Below are 26,867 nucleotides of genomic sequence, written 5' to 3'. Positions count from 1 at the left end.
GGGCAAACACATACGGTTCTTACGCTTTCCTGCTCCTGATAATAGGCAATGGCAGGCTCTGGATCACAATGTTTGAACCCAGCAGGAATAGTTTTGCACTCTATGTGGCATGACTATGATAAGGGGTCTATATCTTATCTAGCATGTATCTTCTTTTTTATGCTACACAAATACAAGGCTGTCACTTTCTGAGACAATAAACTTTCTCTGGCTGTGACAGATTCAAAGCAGATGCCAAGTTAGAAACATTTCTGAATTAGGTGATTTGGGTTCCTTGACCAGGTGAAAAAAACAAAACAAAACTGTTTTTCTTCTTGGTTTCACATTTAAACAATATGAGTTAGTCTAAACTATATGACCAAAAAATAGAACTACTAAAATAACAGGCCCTTACCATTATTATTTTGATATAATAAATAATAGAGGGGTATTGTTTTACTAATAATTACCAGCATTTAGTAATGACAAGCCAAACATTAAGCCTTTAGGAAATTTGTGAACTCCTTCATTTCTTACAATAACTCTGTCAGATTGGTTACCAATATTTATCACCATTGATGAAGAAACTCAGTTTCAGAGGAAGACACTGAGGCACAGAGAGGTTAAATGTAACTTGTCCATAATTGCCCTAGCTGCTATGCTAGTCTGCTTCATCAACCACTATCACCACTATCACATTTCTTTAATTGGACTTTAGATTCAGATAAACAATTTTTCCTGGTTGCAAGGAAATCATTTAACAAGCCCAGATTGCAATGCTTGAAATGCAAGTCTGAGCCCAAATCTGAGAACCCTAAACCATGTGATCACTAAAAATACTGAGTATCAATTCTGAGCCTTCTAATATGAGTTTGCATTTAAAATAACAGGTCCTATTAGGAATAAGTGTACAAATGGCATTCTAGGAGGGAATATATCCAACAGGTGTTTTAAATTCCTTTAGTGGCAATGAAAAAGTATGAAGGCATTTCCTGCAATACTAAATGAGCTGATTTCCTTTTGGTGGGTAACCACTGAACTTTGTATACAAAACTTAACCTGAAAGTATTTTCTAAGTATCTTGCTATTACTCTACTCAAAGTTAGCCTTGTTATCTCCTTTAACAAACAAGAATGGTAAGACACAGTCTCAGTCAGTATAGTACAGATAAATCATTTGCAGTCTTGGGGAAACTTGTACCTTAACGAGTGTCTTCAATTTGGGGAAGACGGGAATTCACAATTGCCATTCTCTAAGCATATTATTGCCATATAAACTAACTCCAGCAAAAGAAAGCTATAGTTAGGTAGATCCTTTCATAAAGTGACGCAGTCACTCAGGAATACTTTATAACCTAAAACGACTGGACAGTCGGTAACCAATGAATTATCCTAATGCTGATTCATCTGATAGGTCCTTTATTCCAATGACTTTCGCTGCTATCCTTCTCTTTTCCTTTTGGGATTAAGAACTATGCATAAAGTCTTACTTACTCTAAGGTTCACCTTGTACCTCTCCTGTCATACAACTCGTCACTTTCCACATCATATGCCACCAAATGCCAAAAAGAAATCTGAGTACTCTGCGGTCATGGCACAGGTATTTCTAAAGAGATGAACACCTGTTCAAAAATCACTAATCCGAGAATAAATATATGGGGAAATGAACTGGGGACATGACTGGAATCAGCTGAAACTGTGAGAGGCCAACAGAGCAGATATGTGTGCCTGTATGTGCCTTACAGAATAATGTTCTCTATGAGAAAAAATGCTTTATTGCCCCAAACTTTAATCCAATTAATATCTGGGAATATATTTCAAGACCACTTTTATATATGTGTATGTACATAATGTTAGCATTGTATATTATTTGTGTTATGTTCTCCCTTCTATTCATGGGACTATGTTGCCTTTAAAGTTTAACCTTTCTTGTTGATTTTGCACATGGATGAAGGTTCACACAGTAAGATAAGTTCAAGGATTTCTTTCTCCAATATCATTGATATGAATTCCTATTACTTAATTTCTTTTTGATAGATTTTCAGATGACAGTCCAAGATAGTTCTGCCAATGGAAATCACAGGACTACCAAATATGGAAAAGACTTTGGAACACTTACAGTGTGTTTTCATGGTCTGCATCAGAATTCTACAGAAGGCTTTTGGCTGAATTGGCAGTGAAATGAGAATGGAAAGTTAGTGTATCAGTTACTTTTCAGTGTGGTATTTTTTCTTTTCTACTATTCTACTATGTATTAGAAAGTATGTAAAAATCAGGAGAAGAGAAATGGTTAAGAAAAAATATGATCTGTCATGTTAAAGACATTCGGCACTTACCTAGACTCACAGGTAACATGAGAGAACATGAGAGCTGGCTTGTGAGAGCTAACCTTGTTCCAATTCCCTCACTGTCTTGATGAAAAGCTTTGAGGCTCAAAGAAGGAAGTGACCCTGCCAGAAGCATACCATGAATCAGTGATGAAAAGGAGACTCCTTGGCTTCTGTAGAGCCATGCCTCTGTGCACAAGGTATTAAAGAAGCATTAATTAAATGCCCCTTTACCTAACAACGTGGAGCTTAATCATAAGGTTTGGGCTTCTTGTCTCTTCTTTTCTTTTGCTTTCTCTTTTACATCCTTGGGGTCCTTAGTTTTCAGTTGCTCTCTCTTTTTTTTTAAATTAATAGCTACTTTATTTTATTTATTTATTTATTTATTTATGGCTGTGTTGCGTCTTCATTTCTGTGCGAGGGCTTTCTCTAGTTGTGGCAAGCGTGGGCCACTCCTCATCGCGGTGCGCGGGCCTTTCACTATCGCGGCCCCTCCCGTTGCAGGGCACAGGCTGCAGATGCGCAGGCTCAGTAGTTGTGGCTCACGGGCCCTGTTGCTCCGCGGCATGTAGGATCTTCCCAGACCAGGGCTCGAACCTGTGTCCCCTGCATTGGCAGGCAGATTCTTAACCACCGTGCCACCAGGGAAGCCCCTTTAGTTGCTCTCTAGAACTGGATTTACAAGACATTTATTTTCACTAGCCCTTATTGTTTTGGATTGTAGGTTGAATTTTTACGAAGTTGGGGAAGGATACTGAACTGCCAAAAGTTATCAGATTATTGGCAAAGATATAAAAATAATTATAATGCCAATTTCCCTGGGTATTCCCCGTGTACTTTAGGGGTAAAAATAGTATTTGTAAAGTGATTTCAAAATGTGCAAATATTACCTGTGGGACATAACCTACTGGTTAAGAGCACTAACTCTGAAATTAATTTGCCTGGATCTTTTTTCCCCAGCTCCACCACTTATTAGTGGTGGGACTTCAGGAGTGTTACTTCTTTGTGTTTCCCTTCCTCTTCGAAAAAACAAGGGCTTAATAACCTCACCCATTTTACAGAGCTGTGGCGTGGAGTTAATACAGGTAGAGTGCTTAGGAATCCATGCCACTCTTAAGGCTTTTAAAATCAATCTTACTATTTTTGTTACTACTATTATTATTTTGTTAGCTGTCCTTGAAAAAGTTTGCCAGCAGTACTCACTTGCTTTTCTTTTTGTTGTATATTCTCTACATCCCACTTAAGCGTTCTACCAAACACGAAAAGGCTCTTTTCAGATATTTTACACCTTTTTACTTGTTTGTCACAGCAAAAGTAAAAGGAGTGTGGCTCCCCTTGATCGAACAAACCAGAACTTTGGTTTTCTCCCATTCATACACATTGGTGAACAGATGTGAAAAAACGACTCCATGGGGCTTTCAGTCTGGAGCCAAACATCCAGGCTCTGTGTAACTCGACACTATTATGCACACATATTGTTCCCTTAGGACCCAAAAGAATCTCAACTAAGCCCATCATTATTTCAGGAATATGAAGAATGCTTTTTGTGAAGTAGCTGAACATAACAGAAATACAAGAAAAGGCCGAGGTGTTTCGTATCACAACTTTTTGAGAAATGCTCAGAGCTCTAAGATGTAGCTGACAATTCCTCCATCAGCTAATGCTTTCAAAATTACCATAAATTTCACCATAAATACATTTTTTCAGCAATGGCAATAACGCGGTGACTATACCGCTCAATTCCTCACAGTGTCAGCATTAAATGCATTAAAAGGGTAAGTTAAAATATCTGTCTGATTGCCTCTGACATAACCCCGAGATCTCTTTTATTTCTGTACTCCATCAATTATAATGTGGAACATTAACACAAATTATTTCTAAACACTAACAAGCAATGTAGCAACAAGTGGCAGACAATCAAGGGGAATTTTGCCATAGCACGGTGCTGATTTTGTTACAAGCAGGAATGCAAACCCAAAGGATGTAATTTAGAGGAAACTCTATCCTGTCTATTCTCTAGGAACTAGAACAAGGAGACTGAGAGAAGATGATTCTGGGTAAATCAAACCGTTTTCTCCTAATTACAGCTGAATAATAGGGAGCAAACTCCCACGGAAGGCTGTGACCTGCTTGGAAGAAAGCTAGGAGGTTGCCCTGGCTAGGGTCTTTCATATACAGTTATTCAAGCTCAGACTTGATCATCTGTCAGGGATGCTACAGTAGGGAGAGTTTTGCCATAGCTGTGAGACTCAGCAAGATCACTTCCAACTCTAAAACCTACAATTTTAATTTAATCACCAACACCAGCCATCATTAAGAGTGACCTCAAATAACTCCAAATCTGTTCATCTACTCACATATTCTTTACACAGTCAACAGGCCTCGAGTGATTACTACATGCCAGGCACAGTTCTAAGAAACAGAATAAGGGATAAGAAAGGTAACAACCTCTGTCATTGTGGGACTTGAGTTCTTTGGGAAGAAGTTCATCTAAATACAAAGAGACACCAAAGATAATATTTGTTTTTATTATCATTCTGTGAAAGAAGTAAGGTAATCTGATAAATTGGGACTAAGTTAGGCTAGTAGGACAATCAAGGAAAAAATATCTTTAAGAGATGAGTGCCAAAGAATAGAAAGGAATCATTTATGGACAATTTTTCTGGAAATAATATTTCCAAAACATGGGAACAGCAAATACAAAGGCCCTGAGGCAAGATGAAGCTTAACTACAGTCAAGGAACAAAGAGAAGCTAAAAGGTTAGGTCAGGAGATAACCACACAAATTTACACCAGCTGGTCCCTAACTTCAAGTCTACGTGGATATATTCTTGAGGTGAGTTAGACATATATATCATCCAAAAAACAAAAAAAAGTTGACTCCAAAATTACCCTGGAAATTCTGAGTGAGACTCTTTACAAAGGCACAACCATATTAAAGATCACAGCCATCATTCTCCAAACTCCACTCTGGCCATCACTTGCAGGCATTTAACGGGGGTGTTTAATATCCTCTCTAAAATATTGGGCAGGAAGAACAAACATCCTAGCATGTCTGCACCGTGCACCTAGGGTCTCACAATTGAAAAGTAGCTGGAGCTCACCCTGCTGATGGCTTTTCCGGTTTTTTTTTTTTTACCTTTTATTAAGAGTCCCATCTCTTTTAAGAACTGGGATATATTTTTTGAGGGAAATAAACTATAGGAAAATTCAACTGACAGCGATCATACTGTGCTTGACTTTTCTGTTCTTTGCTACATTTATTTGTTGAGACAAACGTCTGTTCTTAGCCTTTTTGTAATGGCTCTGTTAAATAGAATGGACACAGAGTACACTGCACATACTTAAAGAACACAATTTAAGTTCTGAAATATGCATATACCCATGGAACTGCCAACACAATCAAGAAAAGGAACATATCCATCACTTGCAAGTGTTTTTATGCCTCATTCATAAAGCCCCTTTTTTCCCCTCACATTCCACCCTTCCACACCCCCAAGTGACCACTGATATGCTTTCTATCGTTAGAGATGTGTTTGCAGTTTTCTAGAAATTTATATAAATGGATTCACACAGTGAGGACTCTTTTATCTGGCTTCTTTCACTCAATGTAATTATTTTGAGAGTAACTCATATTTTTGTGGGTATCAATAGTTTATCACTTTGTTTTGCTGAGTAGTGTTTCACTGTATGAGTATACCACAGTATGTTTATTCATTCGCCTGTTGATGGGTGCTCGAGGTTGTTACAATTCTGTCTATTAAAAATAAACATGCTATGATGATCCACGTACAAGTCTTTGTATGAACATATGCTTTCATTTTTCTTGCATAAATATCTAGGTGCAGAAAGGCTGGATCATACGGTAGGTGTATGTTCAACTTATAAAGAAACAGCCAAACTGTTGACTGAAGTGACTGTACCATTTTCCTTCCCACTAGCAGTGCAAAAGACTTCCAGTTCCTACACTGCCTCACCAATACTTGGTGTGCTTGGACTTTTCTAATTTTAGCCATTCAATAGGTGTGTAGTGGCATCTCCTGGGGCTTTCATTTTCATTTAGATAATAATTCATTACATTGAGCAACTTCATGTGCTTATTTGCATCCATACACCTCCTTGGCAGGATCTCTTTTTAAATATTTTACCCATATTGTTAATTTTTAAAAAATTTTCTAATTACTGAGTTTTGAGAGTTCTATACGTGTTAGAGACACAAGTCTTTTCAGGTATATAATTTGTACATATTTTCTTCCAACCTGTGGCTTTTCTTTTATTAATAATGGCTTCCAAAGATGAAGCCCGATTTATCACTTTTTTTCATTTATGGATCTTGTTTTTGGTGTCATCTCTAGGAAATCTTCGCTTAAACAAAGGTCAAAAAGATTCTGTCCAAGTTTTAGAGATTTATGTTTTGATCTACATTTAGTTAATTCTTTATATGGTGTGAAGTAGGGATCAAAGGTCATACTTTTGCATATGGCTATCTATGCACAATATCCGTGTGCTATATGTTTCCAGCACCATTTGTCAGGAAGACTATCCTTTCTGCTCAAAACTGGCTTTGCACCTCTGTTGAAAAATCAATTGTCCTTATATGTGTGGATATGTTTCTGGGATCTACATTCTATTTGACTGACGTATTATATCTGACTCTTGGTTATAATATATTCTTTCACTGATGTCTTTTCACTTGCTTATGTAAATAGTCTCCCAGTAATATAGCCTTACCATTTGACTGGACATACCTAGGTATACCTGAAATGCATTTGATAAATCGATGGATCTTGCACTCAAACTAGGGTTACTTTCCAAAAACACTTAGAATGTTAAGGTGTAAAAACGATGTATTCTACAGCCTTCCTGCCTCAACCAAGTGTATGTTAACACATCCCCATGAGCTATTTTGCGTGTGTATGGGGCTGTAGAGTCTGGGGAGTATGAGAGTGGTATGTGCTGTCTATCCCAAAACATCATCATACGAGGCAAAGGAAACATTAAGGAAATAGATAGGAATAGTCAAATGCCAAATGTTAAAATATTTCTCATTCGTTTTTAATATTTACATTGAGATAAATAAGCAAATTATTATAAAATAAAATACAAAACTTTAGAGAATATTTCAAAATGCTCTTTTTTGCCAGATGCAACAAGACACTAGGAATAAATAGAGGAATTTTCTGGAACCAGCTTGTCTTTCCTTTTTTTATCACCATCGAGTGATGGGGTTGTATTTTATTCAGTCTATTGTACATGTGGGTGTGAATAAGATGGAACTTGTCTCAAAAAGAGAAATGAGCAAAGAATATATGTTGTCAACTTGTCTAAAACATTTTTTCATGTTCTGACTCATTTTTCCTTGTATTGGCATTTCAAGGGATTTCGCTTTTTAATTTGACTATTAAAAAACCTTGATAACTTCAGTGACATCCCATGAAGATAATATAAACAACTGTAATGGAAAATGAAAAGATGATAATAGCAACCAGCACTGTGATATTTCTTGTCAGTGTTCTTTACTATTTAGAATAATAACAAATCCCATATTAATTTGACTTTTTGACCTTTGGCCTTTACTTTGGTGGAAGAAGTTCCTTTCACTTTGCTTATTATCTGTTTGCAATGAAACACAATTAATGACCATACTTTGATATGATCATCTTAGAGTTGTATAGAGGGAGGATAGTTATGCAACTATTTATATATCTATGGGTTCAAGGAAGTTTAAAGGCTTGATATTTGCATCCTGTGGAATGTAGCCTCCTTTCCCACAGGGAAATGAACATATACATGTACTTAATATAGTTTAAAATAAAGCAACACCTGTTCGTAGAGGCACCTTCTATTCCAGGCATGTTTAGGTATAGGGAAGGGGAACAAGAGCTATAAAACATAATTCTTGTCTATAAGGAGTTTACAGTTTAGGGGGGTTGAGGGCACTCAGTGACTCAACGGGGATGAGCCTGATGCAGGTGGCTACAAGGTCACCCTTGGATAAACTCTGCTTTAGGAAAGACCAGCCTACTCTTATTCTGGTAAACTATTTAATGCGGTGTCCAATAAACCTGAATATCAAGCTCAAACGCCACTTTAGAAATGTTTCCAGGGGTGCTAACAGCCAAGAAGTTAATATGATTCCTACACACTTGACACAACTCACCAGAGGTCTTGAATTTGGTGAGCATATTGACCTCCTTTAAGAAAGATCACCATTGAAACTTGGAATGCTAAGTTCTAAGAGAATGAAGTAAGTAATAAGTGATATTCAGGTTCAGAGGTGGAAGAGAAAAGAGGTCTCACCTTGAGTAGAACATTTTGTTGGATTCTCCAAAGTGGCAAACAATAAGGAGAACACTAACCAACTAAGACTCTGAATAAGTTGAGAAATAAGATGAAAGCCTAAGATGGAGATCAAAATGTCCCCTAGATTGAAGGATACACTTATGCTGAAAGGGAAGCTATTGAAAAAGGTGTAGAAAATGCTAAATATTTCACAAAAAATTTATTAGAACTAATAAAACAACTTAGCAAAGTTTGTTTGCAGAATATGAAATCAACATATACGCATCACTTGCATTTCTGCACATTAACAATGAACAATCCGAAAAAGAAATTAGGAGAACAATTCCATTTACAATAGCATCAAAAAGAATAAAATACTTAGGAATAAGCTTAACCAAAGACATGAAAGACTTGTACGCTGAAAACTACAGTGTTACTGAAAGAAATTAAGGAAGACATAAATAAATGGAAAGACATCTCATGTTCATGAACTATTGTTAAAATGTCCATATTACACAAAACTATCTACAGATTTAATGCAATGCCTATCAAAATCCCCTATTTTTGCAGAAATAGAAGAAACGACTCCAAAATTGATATGTAACCACAAAGGACCCTCAATAACCAAAGCAAACTTGAAGACCTCACACTTTCTTTTGAAATGAAGTTTTCTTGTTATTGTGGGTTAAAAATCCAAAGTCCTAAATGTCCATAAATTATCCTCCTAAATTTACATTTTGGTTCATTCTCAGTGACAGGGCTTTCAGTGCCTGAGTGGCATTGGGGGCTCCTTCAATATCTCTAGCTTGGACTCCTGTCACTGACATGGTGTGGGTATCTCAGAGCCTTGGCTCTTTTACCAGTTGATCAAGTCCCGCATGAACCATGCTCAGAAGGGCCCCACGCTTGCTTGCTTTCATGCTCTGCTATTGCTGTCTTGAAATTCTTAATGATTTTATCTTTGAACTTACGTTTCGTAAGTAAAGTTTATGGGACAATAAAATATACGCATGAGCAGAGGAGACGTGCAATATGTGTGACTGCCACCATTCCTGCTGCCCCATTCACATCTAGTTTTCACCCTGCTTATGGTGTGCTTTCCATGACATGCTTATTTGGTACCCATTTGGAGTCTTACTGAGTTCCACCAGAATTCTGTGCTACTGGTCACATCCAAGACTAAGTGAAGGTGTTAACAGCTCCGGGAGGCCATGCTTTCCATTTGAATCGGAACTTACTTCTAACACAGAAAGAAAGCAGTTGTTTTTTAAGAAACAAGAATGTCCAAGGAATCTTATCATATACTTTCTTACTCGTGTCACTTCCCAATATTAGCCAAACACTTCTGCTGAAAAAGATGACATATATGAAAAAGAGAAGAGAGAACAACCCATAGAACCCATTTAGGGCTCACCCTCATCTAGTATGATGTCATCTTATCTCGATTCTATCTGAAAAAAGAATTTACTTGGGCACATTCACAGGTTCCTGGTGAACATGAATTTGGGGAGGACACTATGCACCCCAGTGCAAATACTTTCAACAACACTTTTTCTTTGCAGTTTGAACAAGAGGCACTATATTTTCATTTTGCACTGGAGCCCACACATTATGTCACTTTTTACTGTTAGAGCCTATGATGGAAAAAGGGGCTTCATGAGACAGCCAAGTGAGTCTGTCAACTGAATTCTAGAATTATCCAGACTTACCCACTTTGTTGCAGCAAGTTGGTTCCAGGCAAACCCATGTGAAAGGGTCTACCAAACTCATGTCCACAGTGGAGCAGAGAACTTTTGTCTCTCTATCACCAGACTCACTCCCAAGATGAAGGAAAGAAGAGCTTAGCAAAGCATGGCCAGTTACTCTTCCTAACTTTGCCAGTCAAGTAGGTCACCTCACCCAGCCAGTGTCAGTGAACCTAAGAGCAGGGAGGTTAAAAGTTATACTAATCAAATTCCCTTCATATGGAGGTACCATTAAGAAGGAGAAGGGAAATTGTCACTAATGCTTCCCTGTTTTTTTCAATCTCTTAACCCACTCAACTATGCCTTTAAGCCTGTAATTAACGGAATATCGCTCTCCCTTCAGGAAAAAGAATAGACCTTTATCAGGACAGTCCTGCTCACACTTTTATAGGGCTACTCATTTGAGTGGCCTCCGGGAACTGCTGGTGGACAACTTAGAGTTTCATCCCAGAAGTCTCTGATATGGGTGAGAAATTGCATTAATTTAAGCTAACTCCAGGGCTACTCATATCCAATGATCAGAAACAACTCTTTGTTCTACCAGCCATCCACAGCACAGCTAACCACAGAAAGTTGATGAGGTTAAATGACACACTAAGGTTAAATACATAAAAGCATCCAGTAATACAATTCAGAAATCATAGAAATGTTGCAAATTTGAAAGTACACCTTTGCCAGTATTAAGTTCTTCACAGAGAAATTAAAAGGGCACACATTAAACGCTCTTATGAATTAAGGTCCCAAAGTATTAAAGTCCAGTTTTGAAATCAAGTTTCCTTGTTACTGTGTGTTAAAAATCCAAAGTCCTAAATGTCCATAAACAATCCTCCCAAATGTACATTTGGTTCATTCTCAGTGACAGGGCTTTCATTGCCTGAATGGGACTGAGGGCTCCTTCAGTATCTGTAGCTTGGACTTCTCTCACTGACACGGGTGTGGGTCTCTCAGGGCCTTGGCTGTTTTATCAGTTTATCAAGTCTCTCATGAACCATGCTTTTAAAGAGTCTAAAGAGTTACTAAGATACAATTTGATTTTACAGCACTATCCCCAGAATTTAAAAACAATCTCAAAAACAAGCCAATCCCCCACTCCTAGAAGAGTGAAACTAGGCACATTTTTGTTCCCAGAATCCAGTACAGAATTTGACCAAAGAACATAGCAGAAACTCAATGGCATTTGAGAGAAAGATAAAGTCTCTTTCGCTTTAGCCTCACTAGGATGTCCATTAGTCTATGCCATTTATTTGAAATTTCTGACCTGCAAACTTCGAACCAGGAGGAATCTTTGAAGCCTGATGAATTTGCCATGTGCAGTGCACAGCCCTGAGCATCTGTCGCACATGGACTCTTGAGTTATCCTTCCTCCTTGATGACCTTGTGGTTCACACTGCAGTACTGAACTGATTATGGCTTCTGTCGAGTGACATTACACCTCCAGTTCTGATGCGTAGATATGACAGTCCTATGCCGCCATGGCCATTTTCACTGCCTCCTGCTATGGAACTGCATAGACCAAAGGCGGCTGCCTTTAAGAGAACATTTCTTTCTCCAACATAATGGACAAATCCAGTGTCAGCTTGGGTCCACATGCAAAGGGAGTCACTTGAGCCTACGGTAGACCATATGTGTCAATGCCAACAAGTTCTACAAAACATGTTTTCCTTACAATTGAGTCTTTGTCTCAGTCAAGCCTGCTTGGGAAAAACTGTACCTGAAGAGTAAGGCAAGGTGGACGGCAGCCTGAGACTTTCCTGCCCTGTAAACTCCTGCACACTCTCAAGTCAAGTGCCAGGTAAAGGTCTCTGTATACTAAAGACCCTCCAGGTGCCTTATTCATTCCGCTCCAGGTATTGCTCAGTCATCTACAACTCCCTAACGCCCCTTTTTTTATGTCAGACTTTTACCTTAAGTGGCTCTAAAGAAACAGCCACTCTCCCACGCCATAAGCTGCAGCCATCAGCCAAAATCAAAGTATCTTACGTCTGGTATAGTGGGTTAGATGGTGGCCCCCAAAAGGATATATCCATGTCCTAATCCTTGACTGTTACCTCGTTTGAAAAAAAAGGTTTTGCAAATTTCATTAAGGATCTTGAGATGGGATTTCCATCCTATATTATCTGGATGGGTCCTAAATAGAATGACAATTGTCCTTATTATACAAGAAGGGCAGAGGGACATTTGAGACAGAAAAAAGAGAAGATACAGACACAGAAAGGGGGTGATGTGAAGACAGAGACAAAAACTGAGTGATGTGGCCTCAAGCCAAGGAAGCTGGCAACCACCAGAAGCTGAAAGAGGCAGGGATAGAATCTCCCCTAGAGCATCTGTAGGGAGAGCAGCCTTGCTGACACCTTGATATCACACTTCTGGCCTCTACAACTGTGAGATAGTAAATTTCTATTGTGTTAAGCCTCCAAGTTAATTAGTCTCCCAGCAAGCACGGAGGACACTTATACAGCATGCATTAAACCTTTTCTAGGCTTCAGCAGTTTACTGCACAAACCTAAATATTTTCAAACAGTCAAAGGTCTCAACTTCCCACCATACATTAAAGACCAAGGCACTAGACTACCTTCCTTGGCAGTACCAAAATATTTTCCACATGGACATTTTCCTCTCCAAAATGTCTGCTCCTTTCTTTTTATTTCTCAGTGTTCCCAGGTAATGCACCAAATGTTAGGGTCTTTTAATTACCTTCCAGCAAGTACAATGCCTTAATTCCATTTGGTTTGGAATAAATTAGGAAATAAGAGAAAAGAGAAAAGACGGAGGGCCGAATACTCCTGTTACTGTTGAGAACCCTGGCTTGAGGGTTTCAAGTGAATCCAGTTTCAATGAAATGATCACATAACAGAACCCCAGAATTGGGGAGATTTACTAACTAGTAATACGCAGAATGAGAGAAACAGAAGACACTCACTCACACTCTCAAGGGAGAGAACAGAATTAGTCAAGGCAAGCATGCTCACTTAATTCTTTTCAAGCTTTCTATATAAGACACTTGATCACCCTGGGGCAGAGTCAGTAAAGAAGCAGGGCTGAAATGTCCCTAAGAGCTCTCTTGACAGGACTGAAACATCAGGAGCAGGAAAGGAACATTCCCTCACTCCCCACCACCACCACCCCCAGCAGTAAAAAATGATCATCCACATTGACAATGTAAAAGAAATCAGAAACTACGCTAACTCTGATTCACTCTCAGTATACCAACAGCTAATCAGGAGCCTTGTGCAAAAGCATCTTGATTAGTTGCTAATAAAACTCTTTAGAAGCAGACCCCTCCACATGCCTCAAAGGGAAGATGCAGACCTGTATGCTTCAGGATTTTCTCACCAAAACCCCGCACAATTTCTTTACTATTCCAGCCAAGTATGGCCTAGCCCTACCCTCATACCTGCTTTTCTTGGTTTAGCGATAAAGAAACATAGATGGAAATAAAGAAGAGCTATCAGGTAGAAAGATATAAAATAGTGGGGAAAATATTATAAGTAGAGTCAAGTACCACCACCATTTACTAGAAGTGAACTTTCAGCACCAACATTAATATTTTTTCCTGTTATATCTGTAAAGTGATAATAAGTAATATGTACATAACAATTTTTAATTTATTCAAATCTCATTTTTATAACTAACTACTTCACAACAAGTAACATGCTAAGGCAGCATCAATAGATGAGAAAAGGTAGTCCCTGGCCCCAAGGAATGTTGCCCAGAACATTCCTTGAACACAGAGATATGTGAAAAATACCGTCACAATACAGTGTAGCGAGTGCAACAATCAGGCATGCAGAAGTGCAAGGGTAGCAAAAAGGAGTGTGTGATCACAACACTAAAAAGAAGAGTGCACAAAAGACATAATATGTAAATTGAGTTTTGAAAAATGAAGTGGGTTTCCCAGATGCCCCATAGGGAGAAAGGAATTCTTGGAGGAGGGAAAAGCATAAATGAAGACAGTGAATTGTTCATATAATCCAGAAGTGAAGTAGGCAATGGCAGGAGAAATGATTAGACACAGGCGTCATGAATACTTGCATGTCTGCATTTTAGCAAGTCCATTCTAAAGGAAACTTTGAGGATCAACTCGGGGGTGGGGGGCCGCGGGGGGACAGAACTAGTCATTCCTGCAAGAAACACTGTACAGTTGTGCAAAACACTGGAACCAGTTTCTACCAACCCATCAAAAAAAAGACTTCAAAGGCAACGTGGTTATCACAGGAAGGGCTTGTTTTTGTGTTTGTTTTTAGTTCATTAGGCCTCACTTAAAATTCTGATTCCACAATGCACTTGCGCTGGGATCTTGAACAACACTCATAACCTCTGCAAGTTTCAGTATAGTAAGTTTATGTGATTACCTTCATCTGTAATATCCCTGTGTTGCAATCTTAATTAATTAAGATTAATTCATCTTAATCTTAATCTCAAGTTCAGGTCAAAGACTAGTTCCTCTGTGACTGCTCCTCTGAACTGATTCAAAAGCCTTCTCTCCTGTCCTCATTTGTCTTCTCTTCTCTTATGGAATCTCATAAGAACTTCTATGATCTCTTTGGGTTTTTTTGGTTGTTGTTGTCTGTTTGTTTGTTTTTTAATTGAAGTATAGTTGATTTACAATGTCGTGTCAGTTTCAGGTGTACAGCACAGTGATTCCGTTTTCAGATTGTTTTCCCTTATAAGTTATTACAAAATATTGAGTATAGTTCCCTGTGCCATAGAGGAGATCCTTGTTGTATCTATTCTATGCCTTCTTTGAATGACCGTAGCACTTGTTGTCTGTATCATTTTTATGCCTGTTGTGGCTTTGTGACTGAACATGAAAATTTTCTATTTGTTCATGTCCTGGCCCTTCCTTAAAAATGTGTTCATTTATCTATTTCATATTTATTGACTACATCTTAGACACCATGTTAGCTGCTTGTTCTAAATGTTAGTAAAATATAGACCTTCCTGCTCAAAGGGTCACAGTATTTGTGGTAAAACAAAAAAATGAACAACCTATGTCTCAAATAGCTTTGTACTTCCCGAAGAGAACACACCTCGTAGGTACAATAAATATATGTATTATACGTAAATGTATAAATAGTTAATGGCATTAAAAACTTGAGATAACTGCTTTTCGATTCTGAGGAAATGATGATTATATCTCACCAGGAGCTCAATACCACTCTGAGAATGAGGGCTTAACCTCCATCCTGACTCACTGCATCGCTTTCTTAGATGAAAATAGACAAGTCTGTACATACTCTCTACAAAAAGGCTTATCTGGCATGAATTTCAGATAGCAAGAAGAAAAATTCAAGAGGTTCAGAGAAGCATCCAGAAGCTCAGATGATTGTCTGGCACTAATACAACTTACTTGACAGGAAAATAGAGCTGTAAATTTCACAAAATTAGACGATCTTTTAAGAATTTCAAAACCTCCTGCTATTAATTGGAAATCCTAGAAGAACAGCTTCTTTTAAAGTATACTGATAATATGCTTTACAGCTTAATATTCAGAAGCCTATGTTTTGGCTAAGTGAGCATCAGGAAAAAAGGAAACTTGTGGTTTAGTTCCATTTACTCTGGAACTTCTGGTCAAAACATCTACTTCTGGGCTCAGCCATCTCATCATCTGTAAAATGGAGGCAACTCTAAGAAAACATAGTCACAGAGATGTTGCACAGCTTCATGTGTCATTGTCTTCATTTGTTTCAGAAAACCAATAACATCTAAGCTACGACTGAAAGAGTGCAATGTTATTTGAGGTCATCTAGTGCAGCTCTGTCAAAGTAAAGAAAAGGAAAGGGGCCTAGAATAACTATAATTTTCCCAAGAGGACACAATTATTTTATGGTAAATCTGGGTCAAGAACCCTGATCTCTTTGATGCCATTCCATTGTTCTTTTGTTGGGTTCTGAACAACCCAGAGAAAGAAAGAGAAATAAAATTCCTATGTGCTGTGTCACTGGTACAGGACGTGGCAAGATTGGAATTGGAGAACTACATATTAACAGGTATCTGGGAAATTCTTCAAACTAATTGAGATATATACCAGGTACATAAAACACAGTATGTATTCTCAAGATGATTCTGTGGAATGAACAGAACTGGTAACTGAAGGTGTGTGTGTGCTGCAGTTCCAAACAGGATGGGTGAATTCTTGTTTTCTGGCACCTTGAAGACTCCACCCCAACATACATATTGAAATAAAATTAACATTTCAACTGGGTCATATTTAATTCTGCATGCTCCTGTAAGTCAGCAAAATATTCCATATACCATTTAAGTTGTCACTCACTTTTTAACTTGATTTTTAATTTCTAAAAGTCTTTCCAAACACAAAACAGAGGTTGGAAAATGGTATATGGGAAGCTGCAGAGATGAAATAAGCTTATTTCATTTGGCATAAAGATGAATACCCAAACAACTTCTTCATAGCTGAAAGTGTCCAAATCTGCTTTCTTCATGTTGTAGTCAAGGCTTCCGGAAAAATATGCTAACGGATTCCTAATTACCCAAATGCCCCATATCTGTTTCAGTAAGTATCATTATATATTATGGAAATTTTTCTCAGTGACAGAGAAAGACATCCTGGCTGAACTTCCCCTGCCCATGACACAGAGATGATGGTCTCAAGCTATCTTGAAGGCGCTGGAGCCTACTTTATCCGTTACTAATATTAATGGAGGACAAAACTTAATATTCTGTTTGCTCTGTATTTGTTAAATCACTTCTTCCCTTCATTAAAATGGATGGCCCGTAATTGAGTCTGTAGTGTGTGTATCATTGGAAACTGAACAAATTTTTGTTGGTTTTATTAACGTCATAGGTTTCTAGGGAGGGTCTACTCAATAACTAAGTCTAGTTTCTCAGTTACCAATAAATTATGATGTAACTTTGAATAAACTAAGCTCATCATAAAGGAAGGATACTGATAGTTGCTACTACCCCTTCACTGAGGGGCTCTTGTAAAGCACTAAATAAAGTAACTGAGGTGTATATGCATGCATATATTTTCAATGATGATATCTGTACACACTTAAAAAGAACTCTACAGAATGCATTATAAAACTCTTGATGCTGTGTGTCCCTAGTTCCCAGCTCTCTCATTAAAACTACTTAAATGAACAAAATCGTATCTATTAGGATAGCTATCAGAGTACTCCAAATACTACTTCTTGCAGTACCCTGTCCCAACCCTTTGCCTTCCTCTCCCCATTAGTCCTTAATTCAGAAACCCCAGAGATTTGTTCATTAATTTATGAACATATTTCTTCATTCAGCCAAGAAAATTGATTGATCCCTTACCAAATTTCAGGCACCCTTCTTCAGTATGTTTTATAGGCATGTTCAGGAAACACAGCAGTGATCAACACAGATGAATATAGCCTCTCTCGAGCTGAGGGGAGAGACAAAAGTAAAGAAGCAAATATAAAATCATAAGTTTAAATATGTAAATAAAAATTAAATAAATGGGTAGAATAACTAGTATATCAGGTAAGTGCTGGAGAAAAACAGCAAGCAGGGAAGGGAGATGGAGATTGTTAGCTGGTAGGAGGAGGCTGCGATCTGAAAGTAAGTGATCAATGAGGGCTTTCTGGGGAAGATAAAATTTAAGAGGGAACTTAAGGTTGTGAGAGGGAGCAAGGTGCATATCTGGGAAGTGAATAGTACAAGCATAGGGAACAGTAATATGGAAGGGCAATGAGGCAAGAGTGGGTTTGGAGTATTCAAGGAGCAGAAAGGATGTCAGTGTGTGGAAAACAGAGGGAGCAAAGTGGAGAGGAGAAGGAAACAGTCAGAGAGGAAACAGAGGCCCAGATTTCTAGGGCTGTGGAGGCACTTTGAGGACTTTGCTTTTCCTGTGAAGAAGCCATTGAAGAGACTTGGGTGACATGATCTGACCTGTTTTAATAGGATCTCTCTGGATGCCATATTGATTAGAGAGTGTAGGAGAATAAGGACAAGCCCCAGAAGACCAACAGTTGATTCAAAGAAGTGATTTACTCAAAAATGCGCCTCCTCCTCAGTGAGGACGCAGAGCCGGGATCAGCAAATACTGGCCACAAATCAAATCAGGCGCTCAGCCTGGATCTGTGTGACTGGGAGCTAATAATGGTTCTCACGTTTCGAAAGGTTGTTGAAGAAAAAAGGGGAGGAGAAGCTACAGAAACTGTATATGGCCCACAAAGCCTAAGACATTTAAAATCCAGAAAATGCTTTCCAACACCTGATGGAAGGCATCTGGCTGGTAGGAGGTCCTCAGCAAAATTTGGAAGAGGAATACATGAGTCAATTAGTTCCTGAAAACATTGTAAAGTGATAGGTGTCAAGAAACATTTATGCCTTCACCCTTAACCTTCACAAATGATGCCATTTCCATTCAGCTATTGAAAAATATATTCTGGCTTTCCAAACAATAAACCAGAAGGCATTTTCGTACATAAGCAAGGTCATAAACAACTGTCAGCTAAAGTTGAAATAGCAACAAATCAAATAATAACACAAAACATTTTTATAGATTTTTAAACCTTACAAAGCATTTTCATGTTCATTATCTAATTTAATCCTCAAATCAACTCCATGAGATAGTTATTATTTTCCCATTAGAAATGACCACATATTAAATCCTTAGTGATTGCTCAAGAAAAGCTGAAATCTTGAGTGTTACATCTATTAATGCCAAGGTTGGGTTTTTTTCAATGGGAACATTGGATGCTAAAATCAACAGGGATTTTCAGCTCAAGATGGCAGACTAGGAAACCTTTACTTTCTGTTCCTCCTGAAACCATATTTAAATAAAACTGCAGAAATACCAAAATTAAGCAACCAATAAAAGCCAAGACATTGTGGAAGTCATCAACCACAGAAAGATTTCAACACATTTTGAGAAGGCAAACAATGAAATGGAGGAGCCATGAATAAAATAATTAAGAAAAGACTACCCTAAGTAGGGTCTGCACAAAGCCAGTCAGCTTTTGCTGAGCTCTGGTTATAGTCAAGGGCAGAGGAAAGAAGAGGGGCTGAAAACAAGGGGACAAAAATCATTTTAGGAACAAAAGTTCATGTAATGAGCTCCAGGGAACACTCAGCCTGCTGCCATACAAACTCATGAATTACAATGGATTGTTGGTAAGCAAAACAAGAAAACAGGGAACAAACAAAACAAACAAAAATCAGGACATTGTTTCTTACTGAACTCTTCTCAAATGAGATCAAGGAATTATGGTTCAATGCCACAGCTGTAAATCATTTCTGCTCCTGGAGAGGTTAGAAAGGGCTTATAATATTTACCCCTTTTTTTCAGACAGAATTTAGGTCTGAGCAAAACCTTTTGTGTCCTCAAACCTCAAAGTTTATTGGGGATGGAAGTCCAAATTAGCTGTCACATATCATAAAAAGAATCTCATGGGCAGAGGGTCAAACTAATTTTGGAATATATGAATTATGCCCAGTGTTATTTTCAATAGATTTTAAACTAAAATATATAAATAAATTTTTACTCATCTATATGACTCTGGGTTCCGAAACTTCTACATGTCACATGCGTGATACAGAACACACAATGTCAGCCCCAGGAGAGAGAAAACACTCCAATGAAGCAAGCCAAAGAAACAAGTTTCAAACAAGGTAAAGTGATGTGTAGACCAGGATTTTTCAAGTCTTTCCTGTCATGCTGAAGCTTCCAGCTCCTGAATAACAACACATGTTTCCCTTGCCCTAGACACCCAAGAGTATGTCTCCTCTTTTGGGCATAAGAATCGCTAGAGTTACATATGTGTAGTAAACAGTGGACCCAGCTGGCATACTCACAATGACCAAATTGTGTTGATCGTACTTTAAACCAATACGTCGCTCCACGATGAAGTTGCAATAAATGATATATTTGCTTTCCAGACATGAATGAGATGCCTTACTGGATATACTCCAGGAAGGCCAGAGAAACTGGAATAACTTACTGGTGAATTTCTTTCCGGATAGCCCATGATTTATCTAGAATATAAGCTTTACATATCTGGATCCTTCAAACTAGACCAAAGGGAAAATCTGGGCTGCAAGCCTCAATTAGAAATGTGGGGTGCTGCTATGCTGACAACTGGTGCTCCCTGACCTGTATCTTCTGAGACTAGAACCCAGTGTGGTGGATGAGCAATTCATGCGTTGAACAAAAGAAGACCTCCTACAGGGCAGTGTACGTGTTCATCACACGTATGGCACTTAGGGCTAAGTACCATAAGGGCCACAAGAAAAAAAAAAAAAAGCAACACATGAAGCATATATGATAAGGAGGCGCCACAGTCCAGAGCACGAGCTCTGGAATCACACAGGCTTGCTTCGAATCCCGGCTAAGCCACTACCATCTGTATACCCTGAAGAACAGTCGAAGGTTTAAATGTTGTTTTGCCAAATTTCGAAAAAGAAGTGAAGAAAGAACCTATCTGCCAGGAAGGGACATCGTGGGGTGCAGCATCCAGTCGGGTCAGGGCTCTGCATCCCCTGCTCAGAAACCTTCGCCACCTGGCTCATGGTGATGTTGGCAGCTGAGCAGCCCTGGAGAAGGTGCTCCCGTCATCAGGCCTCGCAGAGAAGCTGGGGAGGTCCCTGGAGGAGGCTGGCCACAGCCTGGCAAGCTCTGGGTGCCTCCTGCACTCAGCTCTGAACAGGCTCTGGCCCCTGGGCCCCTTGTGGGGGAAGCGCTGGCCGATACATACACAGGGCTGAGGGGCCTGCAGAGCCGGTGCCCAGGCAGGGTGAGCTCTGCAGGAGAAGGCTTCCACAGTCCCCAACAGTCTCCGCATGGTGGCCCATCCGGTGCCAAACACCTGTCACCCACAGCGAGAAGTCCCAGCCACTAGAAAGTCCAGAAGGGGTCGGGCTCTGGGGCCCCGCCCTTTGCCTTTGGGCCGGGGTTTCTCCACGGGCTGGGCTTGCATGCGCCCCCCGCCCCACCCCTTGCCCCGCCCACCCTTTCTCTGTGACGGGTACAATGGACATGTCACAAGCGCCAGGCTGAGCCATCCAGTGTCCAGTGCGTGCTAGACCTTGAGAGGAGGTGAAGCTAAGGAGAAGCTCTCCCAGTTTCACTCTGTTCTCGGATCGCTTGGCGCACAACCGGTCCTACATGGGCAATTTACTATGCAAATTTCGTACCTGGCTCCGCCACCGCCGCCGGCCCCGCCGCCCGCCCCGCCGTGGGGCCCCGGTGGGCTATCACCCGCTGGTTTTGCCTTCCTGGGAGGCTGCCACATCTGACCGGGACCACCCTGCTGCTCCAGCGCCTGCCATCTGCCCTGAGCAGGGAGTCAACGTCAGGAAGCTGGTACCATCCAGTCACCTCCCACTGAGGAGAGGGGGGCTGGGGAAAACAGGGGCAGAATGCAAAATGACAGCCTGGGAAGGAGGTGAGAAGAGGGAGGTGAAGGTCCCATCCCATGCCATGGTGTCCTCTGCCCCAACCGCATGCTGCTCCCTGCTGCTGGAGAAGCCAACAAAAAAAGCGCTGGGTGAAGACCACCGGCCCAAATCACCAGGCTCACCGATGTCTGGGAAGGAGCTGCAGCGTGAAGAGTCTTCACGCATCCCAGCAAGAAGCTCCTCTTCCCTGCTATCTACCAGCAGTAGGCCCTGGAAGCGGAAGATTCCCCTGCCGCTTTTTCTGCCGCTGCCAAGGCTGAGGTCGCCCCCGTCGGGGAACGAGGCACTGACATGGGATCGAGGTGAGCTGCCCCCTCCTCCTAAGCTTCTGTGCTTAGCTGCTGCCAAAAACCCAGGCACCTTGGAGAAGAACATTCAGTGTCGCTGGAAAAAGATCCCCAAGAATATAAGGAAGGTCCAGCCACCGTCCCATGAAAAAGAACCCCCAACACCCATCTGTGTAGATTCTACCCCTCCTTTATACTTACCTACCCCTCTTCCAGTCCCTACCATCAATCCCCCTATTTTAACTGGGCAGCCCATGACTTCTGTGGCAATCCCTTCCACCAGCATGGTCACGGCATCTGGAAGTTTGACCTTGCAGCCTAGTGTCTACACGGACACTACTGCCCCTTCCCAAGCTGTCATTGTTAGGTCTCCCCCAGGTTTCAGGGTGGAGCAGAGGCACCCTGCAGGGGTACCAGTGTCCATCACCCCACCTGTGCTGATGGTCCCCTGTGCCACCCCAATTTTTAACCATCCCTTTGGCCCCCAAACCAACCCTCAGCCCATGTTTGGGACCTCTGATGGGCAGCAGAGGGCCTCTCTCCCTGGTGCTCCTGTTTTCTCCAGACGCCCATTTACAGCTTCAGCTCCTGTTTTCCCCAGCCCCCCATTTATGGCTTCAGGTCCTGTTTTCCCCAGCCCCCCATCTACAGCTTCGGCTCCTGTTTTCCCCAGATCCCCATTTATGGCTTCGGCTGTCACCAGTGCTTCATCAGGCAGCAGCTCTGACACTGAACCTATGGACACCACACCTCCTTCCCAGGCTGCCATTTTCCATTCGGCTCCTGTTTTCCCCAGCCCCCCATTTACGGCTTCGGCCGTCACCAATGCTTCAGCAGGCAGCAGCTCTGACACTGTACCTATGGACACTACACCTCCTTCCCAGGCTGCCATTTTCCATTCGGCTCCTGTTTTCCCCAGCCCCCCATTTACAGCTTCATCCGTCACCAATGCTTCAGCAGGCAGCAGCTCTGACACTGTACCTATGGACACTACACCTCCTTCCCAGGCTGTCATTTTCCATTCGGCTCCTGCTTTCCCCAGCCCCCCATTTACGGCTTCGGCCGTCACCGGTGCTTCAGCAGGCAGCAGCTCTGACACTGTACCTATGGACACTACACCTCCTTCCCAGGCTGTCATTTTCCATTCGGCTCCTGCTTTCCCCAGCCCCCCATTTACGGCTTCGGCTGTCACCAGTGCTTCAGCAGGCAGCAGCTCTGACACTGTACCTATGGACACCACACCTCCTTCCCAGGCTGTCATTTTCCAGTCTGCCCCTGTCTCCAGGCAGAAGCAATAGGCATTTCACAGGGCTGTTCCTAGTTCTGGGAACACACCACCCAGTGGTAGCAATGCCTCAGCCCATGCCTCGACTCATTTACCTGCAACACCGGCCAACAGATAGACCAACACTTCAAGCTTCCTTAGACCCAGGTCTCCCGTCTCAGGCCACATTGGGGGGCCAACGATGGGCAGAGGCCTAACGATAATTTTCTATTGGGAAACCCAGCAGCCTCAGCACAAGATAAAGTCCTAGTCGCTCCTGCAGCCTAGCCACCACGAGTCAGCATCATGCAGTCAGATTTGCCAGCTTCCCTATTCGCCACCACCAGCAACACGCAGCCGGCCTTTGGCGACAACCCAGGCATTCTCCCCAGGGCTGTGTCCGTTGCTACTGGCTTTGGAGTTGCCACCAGGATGCCCAGTACTGGGGACAGTAGCTCGCTCTTTGCCGATACCACACCGGGCCCACTGTTCAGGGGACCTGCAGCCCCTACGGCCAGTGGGAGCCTTGGAGTCGGTGTGTCAGCCCCAGGCCTCACTCATTCAGAGGCATCCAGACCACTTAACTTTGGGGCAGGACTAAGTGGGGCACTCAGCACCGCTTCTGTTCCTACTTCGGGCCAGACAACCTGCCATCTACCTGACCACGGCAAGGCTGCTGCAGTAGGAGGGGCAGGCACCATCCCAGCATTTGGGAACATACCTGATTCCACCTTAAATCCAAATACCTGGGGCCTACCTGGGCTGAATACAGGTGGTACGGTGATGGCAGGGGACAACACCATCCCCACGATGGGAGGCCCTAGTGTTTCCACTTGCCGTCACTGCACACAGGGCCCATCTGGACGTAGAAAATCTACTTTTAAAAGTTCCATCACCAAGGAGAAGAAATCTGTCTCAAGGGACATGTCAGTTTCCACCTTCTAACAGAGCACACCACATCTATTGGAGTTGCAAGTGTGCTTACCACCCGTGGGTTTCAACACACTTCTAGTTCTACCTTATTTCCAAACACAAGGGGCCCACCTGCCCACAATCCAGGTGGTGGCCATCTAGGAGGGAACAACATCATGCCCATGACTGAAGGACCTGGTATTCCCGCTTACAACTGGGACCCACCTGGCCAATACACAGGTGGTGTGGATGGAGGGCACAGCATCACTGGTGCTGGGAGGCCCTGTGTCAATAACTGCCATCAGACTTGGAACCCATCTGTGCTGAGAACTGGGGTGGGGGGGCATGGGGGACAGCACCACACCTGCTGTGACTGGATACACTTCTGGTGCCACATTCATACAAAGCACCTGCCCCCCACCCCCGGTCAAAACCCAGGTGGTGCCATGGGAGATAGCACCATCCGTATTTAGAGAGGAAGCTCCACTCTCAGGAAGAACACTGGGGTCCCCGAGTCAGGACACCCCTCTGACTTAGACGAGCCAGCATTGTGTTTGGAGGCTCCTGGTCAGGGCAGCTGTGCCTGTGCTCATAGGAGTCTGGCAGCCTCATAACCTGCCCAGGGCTTCATAGGAGCCATCAGCTAATTCCTTTCTGCTATGAAGAAACTCAACAAATGAAGAGCAGATCTTATTCTGCAAACTGTGTGTCACCATGAATGGACTTTGCCTCACTGGAAAGCGGCTCAGCCCCTTTAAGTGAAACTTAACCTCCTCTCTTCCTACAGCAAGCCGGAGGACCACACCTCAGGGGTGTGCAAGAGTGTGTGTGTGTGTGTGTGTGTGTGTGTGTGTGTGTGTTGGAGGGTGAGGAGCATATGAGCTCACTTCAGAACTACACCAGACTTGAGAAGTTCCAGTTAGGAGAATGGAAGAGAGCTGGCTGTATCATCCACTGTGCCATCCCTGGCTTGACTGTTAACTTGGCGGACCCAAGCTCCTGGCCAGTTTTCCCTAGACTTGGAACTGGCAGGATGCCCACTGCTGTTTTCAGATGCTTCCCTTCCCCCTATGCATTTGCCTCAATGGGCCCTTCTCTTTCCCAGCTTTATGTACATATATATATGTCAATAAAACCTTGTTCATATTAATCTGCTTCTGTTTATGTGTCTTTACTCACTGACTCAGCTGTAGAGGAAGAACTGACATATGTGAGTGGTGATGTGTGAGCCAGACTTAAGACACCAAAATTTTGTGTCCCAGTGACTGGGATGTGGAATTAGGCACACATTATGGCTGCATGTGCTGACTCCTGAAATCTGTTTTCAGTGTAACAAGTGACAATCAGGAGGAACTAAGGTCCAGAGGAGGGAGAGATGGGGTTACTCACCCTGACTTCTCTATATGTCTCTCTGTCCCCTCACCACTCCGACCACACTGGAGGCTAGAGAATCCCTGATGTGTGAAAAGGAACCACACTTAATGATTGTACTTTTCGAAAATGTTGAAATGTCTTTTGGGGCATCTTTTTATTCAATTGAGACTTAGGCCAGTCAACTTCACATATTCCCTTTACACACAGAGAGGACAGATTTGGCATCCAGGTTCATGTGTCTAGAAAAACGAAGGAAGAGTTCATACCTGCTCTGTAATTACTGAAAATTTAAGTTGACCTCAAATGTACCATGTTGCTTAAAATAGCAGAAAAGATCCTCTTTAATAACTGGCTTGGCTCTGAGCTAACCCACTAAAATATCAAATCACAAGAGTGACAATTGTGCCCAGTTCTGGCTGGCCCTAGAGTTCTACTGGGCCTCCACTAGGTTTAATAATGGCAAAATTCCTGAGTCTGTGCAGCCTATCTTCCAGTTGGAAGGGAGAACAGAAACCCATGTACATTATCTGGTAGGTTCGCCAGGAATAAACGCTATGGAGATTAAGCAGTATATGGTGAGGTGAGATTGTGGGCAGAGAGGAGCAAGACTTTCAACGTAAACGGTAGACAGGATAAGTCTTACTGGGAAGGTGGAATTTGAACAGTCTAGAGGGAGGCAGATGAGTCAGACATCTGAGGGAAAAGCATTCCAGATCATGGGAATAACCTCTGCAAGGCCCAGAGGAAGGATGCCAGTGTCCTCAGGGAAGAATTAGTAAATAATGTGGCTGGAATAGAGTCAGCAAGTAGGAGGGAAGGAGGAAAGGAGGACAGAGGAGATGTGTGTAGAATTCCCTGCATCACCATTTATTGACTGAGTGATCACAAACTGTTAATTCAACCTTCAAGTGTTTCATTGAACTCAGTGCTTTTCCTATGGCCTATTGACCTCTCAAGAGTTTTGGAAGGATAAAATAATGTAGAGAAGTGACTTACAAGCCTCTGTTACTGTTCTATACATAAGGATAGATGGATAGACAGGTAGATATAGATAGACAGATACATAGATAGATAGATACATAGATGATAGATAGAGAGATAGAGAGAAACACAGAGAAAGATAGAGAGATAGATAAATACACAGATAGATAGATAGAGAGATGGAGAGATAGACAGTTAGATAGACACACAGATAGATAGATAGATACACAGATAGAGAGATAGACAGATAGATAGGTAGAGATAGATAGACAGAGAGATAGATAGATAGACAGACAGATAGACAGAGACATAGAGAGATAGATATA

The 26,867-nt window shown here is 41.7% G+C and overlaps 1 protein-coding gene across 12 annotated transcripts in view; it reads right to left on the bottom strand.

The window, feature by feature from the left end:
• Positions 1-26,867, bottom strand: part of LOC309628449 (uncharacterized protein) — an 88,508-nt gene that overhangs the window by 16,507 nt on the left and 45,134 nt on the right. For 7 of the 12 annotated variants that reach the window (XR_014244529.1, XM_082391560.1, XM_082391573.1 and 4 more), the window contains one exon: positions 17,617-17,707. The exons of 3 other annotated variants lie outside the window; for them this stretch is intronic. The gene's annotated coding sequence lies outside the window, so the exon portion shown is untranslated. Of the gene's footprint in view, positions 1-4,812; positions 11,942-17,616; positions 17,708-26,867 lie in introns of those variants that run through there. 2 more of the 12 variants (XM_082391575.1, XM_082391561.1) reach the window with 1 other exon arrangement.

Source organism: Balaenoptera borealis (genome assembly GCF_965194805.1).
Source record: "Balaenoptera borealis genome assembly, chromosome: 1".
NCBI classification, from domain to species: Eukaryota; Metazoa; Chordata; class Mammalia; order Artiodactyla; family Balaenopteridae; genus Balaenoptera; species Balaenoptera borealis.
The sequence above is the reverse complement of the archived record's forward strand: the minus strand, read 5'-3'. Positions and strand labels throughout refer to the sequence as shown.